The sequence below is a fragment of the Gavialis gangeticus genome, unplaced genomic scaffold, assembly GCF_001723915.1.
Source record: "Gavialis gangeticus isolate Ggan-Ray unplaced genomic scaffold, GavGan_comp1, whole genome shotgun sequence".
Taxonomy (NCBI): Eukaryota; Metazoa; Chordata; order Crocodylia; family Gavialidae; genus Gavialis; species Gavialis gangeticus.
The window spans coordinates 18,198,696-18,212,469 of record NW_017729015.1 but is presented as its reverse complement, the minus strand read 5'-3'; the positions used below and the strand labels follow the sequence as shown (position 1 = coordinate 18,212,469).

Here is a 13,774-nt window from a genome sequence, read left to right as displayed (position 1 = left end):
ATGGGAACTACCTTTGTCTCCTGCTGGGATCCAGTTTCCGCTGGGATCACAGTATCAGTTCCAGCCAGAGAACAGGGAAGGATCAGCATGTCATAAACAGGAAACGGGGGGTGTGAAAACCTGCTCTCCGAGAGGAGACATCTGCTGCCGTTGCAGCCGGCTCCAGGAGCAGGATTCTTGCCCCCATGCCAGAGAGAGAGATGTTCCAGGCAGACAGTCTGGCGGCAAGCCACACAGCGCTACTTCAACTCTGCTGTGGCGACGGGAGAAGAGACTCCCATCGCACGTGTGGTCTGGACACAGCGTCGCTTATTGAGGTCCAGAGTTCCCAGGTGAGTGACAGTAACCCCAGGGACTTTCACAGCAGCTCTGGCGTCAGGAAGATGCTGGTCCCTGCTGGGCCTTTTCAGACCACCACGCTCCTGCGAGCTGTTTCCAGATCAATACAATTGCAAGAGGAAACAACCGGAAGATAAGGCTTCCTAGGAGGATTGTCTGCAATACATGGAGGTTCGAGGGTCCCAAGAATCATCTCTGTGATTCACACGCAAGTAAAGGATGCTACAGGCGTAAAGCAGAGGAGCAGGAGCACGTGTCGGCTTCAAGCCCGACCACGGAGGGTCCAGAGCACTCGTCATTTGGCAAGTGGATACAATTTGGAGCCCATGCATAATTTTGTGCAACCAGTAAAAAATTTACTATTCAGGGCTTTAAACAGCTTGAGCAGAAGCTGCCCACACCCAGATCCATAGATCCCTGGTCTGCCTGCCTGGAGGAAAGGGGCTAGGCGAATTACTTTAAACCAGAAGAGAACAGGACCTCAGGGAGAAACTTTTGCACAGAGGGGGTTTTAGACCCAAGAGAGAAGTGAGCTTGAGGAAGCAGTGAGGTGGCCTCATGTAACAGGTTTTACTTCTCTGAAATAGGAGGGAAGGAGGGAAGGAGGCGAGAGGAAGCAAGGACATGCTTTCAAACAAAGCAACAAATATGAAGTAAACCACAGAAAGTGCAGGCAGCTGCTGGATTAACAGCTGTGGGAGACTACCCACATGCCCCTGCTACTCCAGCCCAAGCTGCCTTGGGAGAGGCACATTCGATAACAGGACCGAACGACGTCTGCTCCTGTTTCAATGCACACCCCCCACCCCGCAAGAGTGCAGGGCTTGAGCCTTCAGCCACTAACACACCAAAAAAAAAAATTTAAAAAAATTGAACTCTTCTCTCCCCAGAGAGTCTTTACATACGAACAACTTAAAAGTAATAGCAATTTGCTTTATTTAGGCAGCTAATTGCTCCCTCCTCAGCCAACAGGAGGGGAGATTTCCCCGGAGCTTTCAAGCACTTATTTTGCCAGGAAGAGTTTCATGTTGCCTTCAGTGCTAGGAAACGCTCGTTGCCTGAAGACAGTCGATTGTGGTCCTTAAGGAGTTCTCCCTGCGGTGTGCAGCGTGCATGGACGAGCGATCCTGTTTACTGAACCTTTGAGAATTTGTCTTCACTAGATTTTAAAAAAAGAGGGTGCGGTTTTGCTCTCAAGCCACATAAGCTGAACACATGGTAGCTACAGAGGTTGAGATTCTCAAGTTGACAAGGCAGTTTTCACTAGAACTAGGTGAAGTTCCCTTCCCCCAAAAGCAACTATGTCCAAAGAAAAAAAAAAAAAAAATCAGGTTAGGTAGGATGCTGTGGCAAAAGTACATCCGTTTCATATTGTTTGGGAGGGTTTTCCCTCCCCAAAAGTATAAACCAATTTAAAAAAAAAGTGGTTTTTTCATTTTGAAACAGATTGAAAGGGGCTAGAAAGCCTAGAATGAAAAAAAGAAACTTAGGTACTGGGCCTAACTTTTAACGTAAGGTGTGTTTTAAAGCCAGAAGGGAGAGAAGAAAAATACCACCACATGCCACAGGCTTTTCCTAACTGTGGTTTCACACATTTACAGGTCAAGGTAAGCCCTGGACTCCCATCTAGCACAGCAAGATGAATGTTAACAAGGTCGTTGCCACATAAACCCCTCAGCCACATTTGTGTTAAATTTATAACCCCCCTTATCTCTCTGCTAGCAAACATGTGCTTCAAGTGTGGGTGAGTCTTCCTGCCTCCCACAGAGTTGAGACAGCTGCTTTTCCAAATTTTAGTTCAGATACCAAACTCTTAAAAGAAACTAGCTGCAATGAAAAGAGGGGGAAGGGAGAAATGTGTAGACTCCTGCCTTTTTTCTGGATGGGCAAAAAAGGAAACTTGCTTGCGTGCACTCTTTAAAAGGAAAACCCCAGCATGAAGGCACAGACCGATTTACAGCTTCTTACCATGCAGGAAAAAAAGGGAGGTACCCTTCTTGCCACACAAGTGGCTTGATCTGCGGTCACTCTACACCTGTGCAGCAGCTGCCTCCGGTATTGCTCCCAAGTTGGGATTTATTCCCTGGTGAGTAGTTACATGCCTGCAGTGTCTGGATTTGCTACTCATCATCCTAGACAACATCATGGCAGGACTGTTCACTCCAGTTAGAAAGCTTACTATAACCCTCTCCCCTTTCACTTGCCAGGGTTGCAGCCCTAGTCCCCATCCCCACCAGGATGAGCAACAGCACACCACCACAAGGCAGGAAGAGCATGCAGGGCAAGGAGAGGTGGTTGTGGAGACAGAAGTCTCATTGTTAGTCGACACACAAGTTATAGAGCACTGGAGCCTTCAGGGGTGGATTCCTGCCTATGAACTCAGATTAAGCACTAATAGTCTGACAGAATGAGGAAGAAGGACTGAGAATAGCACGGCTATAGGAAGAGGCACCTTTCGCTCAGCATGGCCTCCATAATCCGGTTGCATTATGGCACCCAAAGGAACACACATAGGTTTCATAGCAAAGCTTTGCCAGATGTCAGCAAAGGTGCCCCATTTCCGTAGAAGTGCAGGGCACGCTCCAGTGTCACGCACAACACCCGAACTAAGAAGGGAGAAGTTGGTCATTCCAGGTTTTGACTGGATCGGAAGCCTGGCTCAAGGTTTTGTTTCCCTACAAATTCTTGGGAATAAAGTACTGCTTAGGTCCCTGCACTACAGCAGTTCAGGAGTTCTTGATATCAAGGAGATAAAACACACGATAAGGCACATTTTGTGGAGAAGGCCTATGTTTTCAGTCTGATGCACTTCATCTATATGAAAACCCATCGCTTTGGGCCCAGGGCACGTAGAGTATATAATACTGGAAACATAACTGAGTTTTCAGAGAGGAATATGACATGTTCTAAGTCAAACTCATTCCCTTGAATGACTTTCCTGCCAGTCCAGTTAAAAGGATGTAGGCATCACTTTAACTGGGTGTGCATGTGAAACAGCCAAACTGAGACACCTGGTTGTAGCCCCTTATTCATGGCATTTGGACAGTCACTCCCTCCTTTCTCCCTCCCCAAGCTCTCCAGTGAAAAAGTTGGCTATTTTTATCATCAAGAAAAAGCCAAATATCTTATTACACAGAGGACTGATCGAGTTGTCACAGGAAGGAAATGCACACAGCTGTAAAGTCCTGGAGGCTACAAATAGATGCTTGTATTCACTCTTGAGCAAGGAGCGGAAAGCAGCATGACAGCAAGCATGGACCAGCATGACTTCCAAGCAAGGAGCCTTGGGATGGACTGACATATGCCAAGTGCTGGCAGTCAGGGGACAAATACATGTCCTTGATGAAGTCCCTGCCACTAATGTTACGCCCCAAGATTTGGCCCCAGGATAATACAGGCCAATAATTGTTCATGCCAGCAGGTGGCAGTCTTAAATCGATTTAAAAGCAGCCGCAACCTTTGCAGTGAATGCTAAACCAAGGCCAGAGGACCCATTTTACAGCAGCCTCGTGGCAAGATTCAGCATCTCTGGAAATAGATTTGTTAAATCCCCTCATCAGCAGATCAATACTGCCTAGGTAACAGCTGCAGCTCAGGGCTGGAGGGAGGAGGCCACAACCCCCTGCAACGTTGAAGGCCACAATCCCATGCGAGGTCTCAAGGCAGAAGCTTCATATTCAAGCCAAATCCCCTGTCGTGCGTAACGCTCCCTCCAGCCGGGCCACATGAGCCATGGAGCTATCCCACCAAGAATGTTACAGTATCCCCCCAGGTAGCCTTCTGCTTTCTAGAAGAGAAGCTGCAGCTTGTCATAGATAATGGGAAATGGGTATCTTAGAAACCTGAAAGACAATACAGAAGATTCTTGAGACTTGTTTGAGACTCAGCAACACCAGGATGACAGAAAGAAGCTTCCCATCCTGTCCCTTTCCTCCAGCTTGCAAGTTTGGAGTGACCCTTTAAAGGTGCTGCCAGCCACCCCTGGCTGGGAGCAGCCGGCAATAAAGTCAGCCCTGAACATACGACTGCAGGCAGTGTTTATTCAAGCACCCACGTTAACAGCTTGCTTGTGCCAAAGCACTGCTAGGTGCAAAGTCCTGCAACAAAAGTGAGGAATTGCAGTGGAAAGTACTCTCAAATGCCTGCAGATAAGGAAAGGCCTGAGCGACTGATTACACACCTTTGGAAGGGAAGTTGCCCTCCATTTTCAGAAAGCCTGAACCATAGACTTCGAATTGTGCGAACTGGCACCACTTGAAGAGGCAAGAAGGTAAGGCTGGTCTCAGATTAAGGATAAGGAAGACCGCAGCCTGATTCTTCTTGAACATTGGGGAATTATTCTTTGAAACCCGTACAGCAAAGCTAGGCTCGGTCTGGACACGATTTAGTTTGTCAACTTTCCAGCCCTCACTGGAGAAACAGCACCTCTGAAGGCAATGGGGAAAAAGAAAAAGGAGTCTAACACTAGCTGCACGACTAGAACGGAGACTAGTTTGGGAAATTAGCCAAGTGCCTCCGTGGGACGTGGAATTTATTACATCGCAAAAATGTAAGAATTCCATAATCCTCCCACAACAGGCAGAGAAGACAGCGCTCCTCGTCGGACGCATAAAGAATGTCCTTTGGCCCTGCCAGATCTTGCCTAGGTTATCTAACTGGTTTAGCTGTGTGCATGCCTGCACACACACACTTGCCACCATCCTCCTGCAGCTCAAAGAGTGACTGCAGTGGGTAGCTGAGTAAGTCATACAGGAAATTAAGGAAGCTCAGGGTCCCCACTGTTCCCATCAGCTCAGACGGCGAGATCTCCCAGGAACAGTGTAGAGCAGGGCTGAGCAATACGAAGCATTGATAAGAGCAGATGAGCTGGCAGACTCTTGCCAGGCTGCGACATGATGGCAGACTCCTTGTTGGTAATGCTCGTAGAAGCCATGCTGTGAAATTCAACCCACAGCCAGAACATTATTCCCTTCGTTGCTGAGCAGCTGAAGGAAGAGGATGCTACTATGGAGGACTTTGGATAGGGAGGACTAAGACCCGATAAGGGCCCAGCCAGTGCTGGGAAGATAGCAAGGCTAGAAAACAGTAACAGCAAATGGCATTTTGCCTGGTTCCTCTCGACTGGGAACTTCCATTTCAGAGAATTTTTGCAGTCTCCAATTCCCCTCCTGGCAAACAAGAGCTGGAACCTCTCCTTGCATTTGCAGAGCAAACTGTACCATGGCACAAGCTGACCCCCTCCCTGCAAAGGAAGGCAAATTCTGATATGTTCAGCGCTGGTTGGGAAGGTTAGGAGGAGACAACACCCTCACCTGGATCTTGCACTGTTCAGTATATAGGCCAGCAAGAAAGCTCTGATGGCAGCAACATTGAACATGACTTGCCCCTTTCATTTTCTGTAATCAGATACTTCACATCTCTGCTTTGCAACTAGGCCAGCCTGTACTCAAGCTTTTCAGTTAAATGCCTTGCTTCTCTTAGCCCAGTGAATCAATACTCAGATCACAATGCCTGTTTAACAGGGCCCTTTTATCTTCCTCTTATCAGCCAATTTGATATTCCTGAAGCCGAGTTACAAGCTACAGCAACATCTTATTTCCAACAGAGTCCTGCAGAATGCATTACTCGACTGGGCTCCATTGCAATATGGCTTCATCAGCAGAATAGAAACCCTTTGACATTAAGCCGAGTTGTGGTGAACGGGACTTGTGGGGAGATCAATTAAATAAAAGTTTGATTGTCTCTTGAAACTGATTCTGCGACTGTCATTCCTCCAGGGAGGTCATGGATCTTACAACACCGGCCATTAGCATCCAAGTCTAATGAAGCATGGTTAGAAGAGGGACACTGAACACTCCTGTTTCAGTTGCAAGCCTGTAGTGTGATTTGAGCTAGAATTGGGAAGGTAAAAGATGTCATGCTGCTGATCAAGATGGTGTTTTTGCCTCCAAGCATCATCACAGCAAGAAATGCAAGGGCGGGCAGGGTATTGGTTTGCTTGTTTTTGAGCACAGCGGTCCGTAGTCCCTTTGCTCCTGAGAGAGTCCATGGAAGGCAAAGGTATGAGCAGTTTTTACTAAAGACAAGTGATCCATGATGAAGAGCTTCACAGCTATAACATACAAGCACTGTACAGAAGAGGAGCTAATGCAAAGACTAAGCTTATTGTTTGCACATCACCCTATTCACCTGGCACAAGCCTTTCTGCCCAGTGTTTCTTTCTGTGCCGTTTCACTACCATGGGCTCTTTCAATCAGATTCTGTGGCTGGCACGCGACTTCTTGGCATTGCCTTTGACAGCCGGCAGAACACAGCGAGGGGACAAGCCATTTTGATTTCACCTGCGGCGACTGTCAGGGGAGAGGGCAGGGAGATATTTGCCACTTGTAAAAAAATAAAAGATAAAAAATGATGCTTTGCTTCCATAAAAATGTCTCTAACGCTGTGAAAGCTTCACTGAGTTTGGTATCTTGATAGCCAGGATTAAAGCCAAGTGACCCTCTGGTATCTTTAGTGTGCAGGGCACAAAACCACACGTTTGTAGCATACACCTGTTCAGTGCCACATGCTTTAACCTTCAGCAAAGACATTTCAGAGATCTAGATCTGGCTTCACCAGGGTCTCTGGAAAGTTTCAGGACTTGAATGGCTATTAGTGCTTCAAAAAGTCATTAGCGGTGTTAGTCTGAAGTCAGGCACAAGGCAGGGTAGATTTGTTTTGGGCAGCGCTGGCTAACAGGCCCAGGCCGAGGACCTTTGTTTGAACAAACATTACCCCTGGAGTTATTCAGTTTCTTCCCTAGACACCGGACTTCTGCTCGGACCCTTCCCCAGCCTTGCCTCCCCACCACAGCCACTGCAACAGGACATGTGCCCCTAGGGAAGGGCCAGTCACAGCATCTGTAGCCCTACTGGGGCGAAGCGCAGAGTTTGTGCCAGCTCGGTCATGTTTCCTTCCTACTCCACAGACTGCCGAGAGTCCCTCCCCAAGATCAAACGGCACACGTAAGCAGCTGCCTCTGTGAAAGTGCCAGCCTGTCCTCAAAGCAGCAAAGCGGAACAGGCTTGGGGAACACAGAGGATGAAGGGCTGGAAGGAGGGACCCTGCTGCCTTGACACGTTCAAGCCTCTCTCTTCTCTGCCTTCCTGGGAGAAGGATGGCGTCAGAGCCGGAGCACGCCAGTGACGTTTCTTCGGCAGCTAGAAAGCAGAGTAAATGGAATCGCTTGGAGACAGGCAGAGGCCGTTAAGGTGAATTCACGTTCAGAAGAAAGGAGGGAGGTGGGGGGTGGAAAACGCTCCCAATTTCGGACTGAGCTACGTCAAACTAGTTGTGCACAGCCTGAGGAGGGCAAGCGTTGCCAGCCGTGCCGCTAACGCTGCTGCATTCCTCGTGTGCGAGTCTTGTAAACTGATCCCTGTTCAATTATTCATGGAAGCCCGCAGCTCGGAGACCAGGCTCCTCGCACAGTTGGTTATGTTTCTAATAGCGCGGAGAACCTTGTCGTTACCCAAGGCCCAAGCTTGCTGAGGACGCCAGCAAGCACCCTGGCAGGGATACAGCCAGGCGCCTGTCAGGCATAGCAGGCCCATTAAGAACATGATCACTTGATTACTTTAGCTGATGAGTAAGGAACAGCCAGTTTAAACAAAGGGCTTTAACTGTAGCAGGATGAACAAGCAGAGACTAAATAAGGACTGAAGCACCCACTGGTTCTGGGTCCGATGGGAGGAAAGCCTCATGCCGCCCAGGCGGGAGCTCAAATAGCAGGTCCCATCCAGCTCTTTCAGAGGCCCTCACGAATGCAGCTTGCATCAACCTTTGCTGTGCCGCTGGCGGGTGACAGGGGACAGAGAACGGAGCTGCCGAAAGGCGCAGATCAGACACCCTGACTCACTCCTGGAGAAAGCTGCAGCAGCTGCACGAACAGGCTGGGCCTCTGCCCCAACACAGGGGAGGGGAAGGGACTTTAGGTCTGCATGGTTTTGAAGCCTTAGTTTTAAGAGGCCAAGATTAGAGCAGCCATCCAGTATTGGCAAGGACCGTGGGGCTGAGCATCCCCTCTGTCTCAGCATGAATCCTGCTGACACTGCAATAAGCCACTTCCAGCAGTGACAGCACATACAGTCGGCAGAGCCGGCCTCCACCATCTCCAGGTCAGGAGGCCTCGGTCAGCAGGGACCTCGCATGTCTTTGCCCAGCGTAGCAAATTGCGTGCCGGTTTGCCTGGCAAACATCCTCCCTCTGCCAATGGGCAGCAGGAGCCTCTGCGTCCCTTTCCTCTTGTAGCCGCAGCAGCCAGCTTTCAGGGGCAGCCCCTGCTACGAAACAGAAAGAAGCACTTCCATCTGGGAGGAAACAAGCAGGGCCTCGAATTAAAGGAGGCAAAGGGTTCAGTGAGGCAGACTGGGAGGTGTCCTGAGCAAAGCTTGGACTGGGGCAGAGGATGATTATTTAGGTAGGGCAGCTCCTTGACCCATGGTCCTAACTCCTCAAAGGGAAAAGCCATGAGACTCTTCCCAAGCCATTAGGACATGCCTGTGCATCCCCAGGGCCCTCTTCTGCCACAGAAGTAGCTGAGAGCAAGCAGCAGCATCTCACCTGTTCTCCCTCTCACTTGTGGGTCCCTGCTCCTACTGTGCTGAGTCTAGGAGACAAGCCAGGGCAGCACTCCCTGGCTGCTGCTGAGGTTTCTTCTCCTCTCCAGGCAGTTCGTTGTCCATGGCCTCAACATGCCTTCTCATGCTCCTGGCCCCTCGTGTCACGCACCGCCAAAACAGGAACCGAGCCTCAGCCTTTACTGGCTGTTGAGTGGATTGTGATGAGACTTTAGAGGAAACAGAGTCACATCAGGGAGGCTGGGTAGTGCCAATCAAAAGGGTTGCTTGGCCTGATCGCAACAGGCGAAGCTACCACAGGACTGCAGGAACACAAAGCCTGAGGGCTTGAAAGTCTTACAGGAATTGTGGCCATGCAAGTGAGTGGCGTTCCCATCCCACTCCAAACACACATTTGCTCTTAAAGCGGTGAAGCTGGTCTTACATATTTTTTTGGATTTGCTCTGTATGTCTCCCCTCTGCAATTAGACCCCTCTGCCCAAGACACTCATTTCAGCCTAGGGGCATAAAAAGAAGCAAGTTCCACCTGGCTGGGCTGCCAAGGCAAGACAGAAGAAACAACTCTGCATCTCACTGCGGTTCTGACTTCTGGCGCCCCACTACATGCCAGTTATGGCTCCTTGAGCATGCGACGGCTCAGGCAATTGGTGCGAGAGCCAGTTCAGCCATGGAGAACAGGTGTGGCACTGATGTACCTGCCGTGCTCAGGCGCTGCTTCTCCCCCAAGACTCCAAAGGTCTCTTGCAGGGTTGAGCTGAGGACTGCGAGGGTTGTTTAATTGCTTTCCCTGTTTTCCATGAGGCATGATCATTATTGCCTGGAAAATACTGTGATAGTTCCTGCAGTCTGCCTTAGCATTGCTTTCAGAGAGCAATGAGTGGGCATAGCCTCCGCACTGTAAGTCAACTCCTCTACTGCTCATTATGAAGTGATTTCACTAATTGGGTATTGTTGTTCAATGTGTAATTCCTTGCACTTAGTGCCTCTCAAGTGTGCTACCTGCCCTTGGCTGAGCACGTTAATCGGGGTTTTTAATGCAGGCTTCTTAAAAGAGCTGAATTCAAGTTCTTTGTGACTCCTGTTAACCAGCTGTGGAATCACCAGCCCCCTGAGGAAGAAGCCATCCAAGCCAAGCTGACAATTAGACAAACTGAAGAGCAGGTAAGTGAGCGGGATTTACCACTCAGCCAATCCCAACACTGCCAATTAGTTTCTCTGAAAGGCCCCTCGGGCCCAGCCCCCCAGGCATCTCCATTTCCCAGAGCAAGCTGTGAAGCTGGTCCGTAGCAGCAGAAGCTGGTTCTGTGCCAGGCAGGGGGAAAGCCCTTGCAGGCACAAACTCCACAGTGGAGGGAGCTTCCTGCAGTCTGAGCATCTGCGATGAGCTCATGCCGATAAGCAAACCAGTTCAGGAAGACAACAGGATTAATCCAGAGACTGCTGTGGAAAAGATCTCCCCTGATCCAGGGTGTAGCTTGCAGCAAGTCAAAGGAACTGGAGATAAAAGGGAAATGGTGGCCTCTTAACCTTGCTTCTTCAAAGCAGTTTAGCTGGCTGGCGGGAGGTGCCCTGGACATGGTGGGGTTAGCCAGTACTATTCCACAAGCCATCAAAGAAAGCCCTGTGCCACCGATACAAAACACTGCCAAGTGACCCAGAATCCCATAGGAACGTATTAACTCCTTTGCACTGGTGGCGTGTGCTGTAGTCTGTGCTAAAGCCCTATTGCATTTTTAATACTGGCCTTTATAGGAATAGCAGCACTGGCAGTTACAGCCTTCCTTAAAGGCAACATATCTCCATACAACCCTCTTTTTCTAAAGCTCCCTGCTCTGCTCAGCATCTCCCAGTGCTGTGGATGTGAACTGGATCATCCAACAGACTGCAAGCTTCTTGGGGCAGGGACTGAGACTGTACAGCACAGGGCAAGCACAACTCTGGTTGGATTCAGGCTCATTTATGCGGCACAGGACTTGTCGTTTTAGCCTGTGGGGGCCTCACAAGGAGGATTTGAAGGCTGAGACCGTGCAGATTTCTTTGCTTCTTCTTAGCATTTCCCTAGCTACAAGAGGGGGAAGGAGGTGTGAAGTCAGAAGCGGAGGCGTGGACCCCCTCCCAGCACCACAGCCCCATGTCAGGGATTTCCAGTGTACTCGCAGAACGGGCCCAAGACACGGTGCTCACAGAGACATACGATCACAAGCTTTTATGGATTCCTGCCATTGAGAAAGGAAGAAGAGCCCCAGCATGCTGTGAAACGAAGCGTGCATCCTTGGCAGGGTACCAGGGGAGCTGCGGCTACAATCTCAAGAAGCATCTGCCTGTGACCAGTGGAAAAGGAGGCTGCCTCTCGCCCCAAGCAGGCAGCCTCTCAGGGGGACAGGAGAGAAGCACACACTTGCCAAGCAATGTCCCACAGCGACACGTTTAGTAGTTCTTAGCATGACGCCAAGACATACAAGGATCACAAGATGCGTCTTAGAGCTGTAAGAGGGCTGATGCTTTCTCAGATGCAGGGTGCAGAAGCAAAGCAGTTCAGTCAAGGTCACACTGCAAGGCTGTGGCAGAGCTAAAGATATACATGGACTCCTCGTCATGTCCATTGAACACTTCACTGGGCTCCGAGCAAAGCAGCATCAGCATCAACCTTGTCTCAGAGCCAGAGAGAAGGAAAGCTAAATAAGAGCAATACAACATTTGCCCCTAAATCCAGTGAGGTTCCTGCCTGCAAGGATAGACGGCTTCACCCTTTGTTTTTGTACCATGAATAGAGATTGCATCTCTGTGGGAGAGGCCGCACCTATCTGTGGGTTTTGACTAATCCCCGTTGTCTGCTGATGAAGGCTGTTTTTAGCAGTCATCTTCACAGAATTAGCAGCAAGAGGGTAGCAAATAAAGGCCCAGAGTAAGGCACCTGCTACTGCTGCACCTCTTCCCCTTCAATGGAACCAGATTAGCAAGGCACGCAGACGAAAGGGAAATTTTCTCCCTTAACTCTTCTGGGGACCAGCATCAACTGAAACTCGGGACACAAGAGGAAGTGCCTGTGGAGATGCCCACTTGCAAGCTTTCCCTGAAGGTTTTCAGCTGGTTAAGGCATTTCAGAGTTCACTCTGCAGTTCAGTAGCAGGTACTTCATGGTTCGTGTTTAGCAGAAGAGCGTTCGCACGAGGTTTACAAAGCTGTTCTGGCAGGACCATGTGAAGACAGGTTTCAAACAAACATGTAAACTGCTGAGCACGGACTGGGCTGTTCTTAGCCATGCCTCGGGCATGCAGACCAGGGCAGCTCCAGAAAGACTCAGGGCAAGGCACTAGACTACAGGACCCTTGGGCTCCCTTCCCAACTACAAGTTAGGGGCCCTTAGGCAACCATTTCCCTTCTCTGCCTCAGCTCCTCCCCTGGAGAGTGGCATCTGCTTCAGAACCTCCCAAACAATGGGGAGGTGTATGGCTCAGAAGCTGGGAGAAAGCCTTATTAAGCTCTGGGCACCCTGGGACACAAGCCTTATAGCCTCATTTTCTCTAAAGCTGAATTCAGAACTGAATCCATTAGGTTTTTGTGCAATGCACCACCTTCAAAGAGGCATCCCAGTCATTTTAAAAACCATTTGGGTAGTGAGAGCTGCTGTCCTTTGGATGCACTTAGAGAAGGACAGCTCAGCCATGTGTTTGAAGATGAAAGAAGCAAGTCTTACAATGAGCCTTCAAAAGCCAGGAGGAACTGAGCCAACAGGAAAGGAATTTAGCTCTGCAAACCACTGACAACACTACCCTTAGCACAGATGGACAGGTTAGGGTAGAGCTTGCCATGCCTGACCATATATTAAGGCCACACCAGACTGGCGAGTTGAAGAGAAACCAGAGTGGTCTGGTCAAGGCGCTAAAACCATAATGAAAAAGCCAAGACACAGTGAAGAAGTTTTTCCTGATATCCAGTCTAAGCCAACCTTGCCACAACTTCAAGCCATTGGTCCGTGTCCTGATCTTTGCAGCAAAAGGGAAAAGGTGTTCTCCTGCTTCTTTATGGCAGCAATTCAGGTATCTGAAAGCTGCTATCATGTCCCCTCTTAAAGCACCTTTTCCACAAGCTAAGCATGCCTATTTCCTTCAACCTCTCCTCATATGACTTGCCTTCCAAGCCCCTTTATCATTTTTGGTCATCTGCCTCTGGGCCCTCTCTTGCTTCTCCGTATCCTTTTTAAAACGCAGACCCCAAAACTGCACACAACACTCAAGATGAGGCCTAACCAGTGCCAAGTAAAGAGGCTCTATCGCCTCCAGTGTCTCACCACTAAGCCCCTCTCCAGGGCATTTTGAAGCAGCTCTTTAGAGCGAGCATCTGAGATCCTGAACTTGAGAAAAAAGTCTGAAAGACAGAGCCGGGAAGGAAGGAGGCAGGCACATGCATTTGACCCTACCCAGGCCCCTCTACCACACACACTTTCTTTAAGCCACCCTCTTCCCTCCCTATGGAAAAGGCGGTCTGGTTGGCTCTGGAATACAACTCACACATAGCAGATGTTTAAGACTGGGATATATTGCGATAGTTACCTTTGATGGATGATTCCCTCCTTCTGGCACAGCCTGTCCATTCTGCAAAGCAAAGGGATCCCGAGTTAAGGGGGGTCAGGAACGAGCTCTACCTGAGCATCAGAAGCTGTTTGATAACCGATATGGTGATACAGCACTTGCCACATCTACCTGGCATGAGAGATGGAGGGGATCAAACACTCAGTGTTTCAAACCAAATGAAGTTGCTCATGGGTTTCTGGCTGCATTTTGGTGGCAGGTTTCCCTTCAAGCTGGTTCTAGGAG

At 49.5% G+C, this 13,774-nt stretch overlaps 1 protein-coding gene across 1 annotated transcript in view; it reads right to left on the bottom strand.

Moving 5' to 3' along the window:
• The window catches only part of RPS6KA1 (ribosomal protein S6 kinase A1), a 45,660-nt gene extending 32,108 nt beyond the window's left edge, over positions 1-13,552 (bottom strand). The window contains exon 1 of the mRNA XM_019512479.1: positions 13,511-13,552. The gene's annotated coding sequence lies outside the window, so the exon portion shown is untranslated. The remainder of the gene's footprint in view (positions 1-13,510) is intronic.
• Between the last annotated feature and the right edge of the window lie 222 nt (positions 13,553-13,774).